The sequence below is a fragment of the Cricetulus griseus genome, chromosome X (genome assembly GCF_003668045.3).
Source record: "Cricetulus griseus strain 17A/GY chromosome X, alternate assembly CriGri-PICRH-1.0, whole genome shotgun sequence".
Lineage (NCBI taxonomy): Eukaryota > Metazoa > Chordata > Mammalia > Rodentia > Cricetidae > Cricetulus > Cricetulus griseus.
In genome coordinates, this window is record NC_048604.1 from 64,362,269 (window position 1) to 64,363,381 (window position 1,113).

At 36.7% G+C, this 1,113-nt stretch overlaps 1 pseudogene; it reads left to right on the forward strand.

The window, feature by feature from the left end:
- Positions 1 to 756: 756 nt before the first annotated feature.
- On the forward strand, positions 757 to 908 carry LOC113837709 (annotated as a pseudogene).
- The last annotated feature ends 205 nt before the right edge of the window (positions 909 to 1,113 follow it).

Below are 1,113 nucleotides of genomic sequence, written 5' to 3' on the forward strand. Positions count from 1 at the left end.
CACATGGGGACATAGGTACAGTTTGTTTCTTCAGATCACCAGTGGCCAACAACAAGAAAGGATGGTCAGCTTCCCTCTTAGGTTCTTCTTTAGTGGACTCTTGTTACTTTTTTCAATAGCTTCTTTCAACAACACAAAACCCTGCCTTCACCTTGTAAACGTCAGCTATATTCTCGGGTTTTGCTATTATTTGGGCTCCTTTGTCATATTTTTAAATGTTTATTTTTAATGACTGTAAAAGATATTAAATATCATTATGACATTGTCAAAGACTGTTTTAGTGATTGTCTTCCCACTCATCTCCCTCACCACCCCTTCACTAATTGTAACCCCTCCTCCCTGTCTCTTTTCTTCTTTGATGTTCCATGTGTCCTTTTGCTGATCTCCTCTGCTTCCTCATCACCTATTTTTATCACTCTTAAACTCCTTCCTAGTTTCTTAGACTTTACCCAACTTATACTCACTTACACACACACACACAGAGAGAGAGAGAGGGGGAGGGAGAGAGATTGTCTTTGGTTTTGTTATCTTATTTTTGCATAAGTGACAACAGGATATCAGAAATATTAAGCAACTTTCCCAAGATCACATAACTAAGTATAGGTGCAACTATGATGTGAATGTAGAACTCTTCTTATTCAAAAACTACTATAATTTTACCTCTATGCCTATGTCTTACCCACTTAGAAAATTAAGGTTTGTTTTCTATTTTCTTGAATAAAGAGTGGTTTGTCTTATCTGTAAGAAGTAGTCTTCATACTTACCTGACAAGGTAAGTGATCAAGAAGGTGATCTTTCCAGGTCTTTCCATTGCAATCCAGATGTGCTGACCCCTGTGATTTCCCCAATGTGGGAAAGTCAACTGCATAATTTTTGGTAGTGGGGGACTGTGTTGGCATTCTTCCCAGTTAGGATAAAAAAGAACAGCCTTCCTTCATAAAACAAGGAACTTATTATAACTAATAATATAGAATATAACTGAAAGCCTCCATTGACAAAAGAGTGGATAACTAAAAGACAGTTTAAACATGAAATGGAGTAAACTTCAGCCTTAGAAAAGAAGGAACTTTTAACATTATGGGCATATACTGAGGACAATAAGCTAAGTAAAGT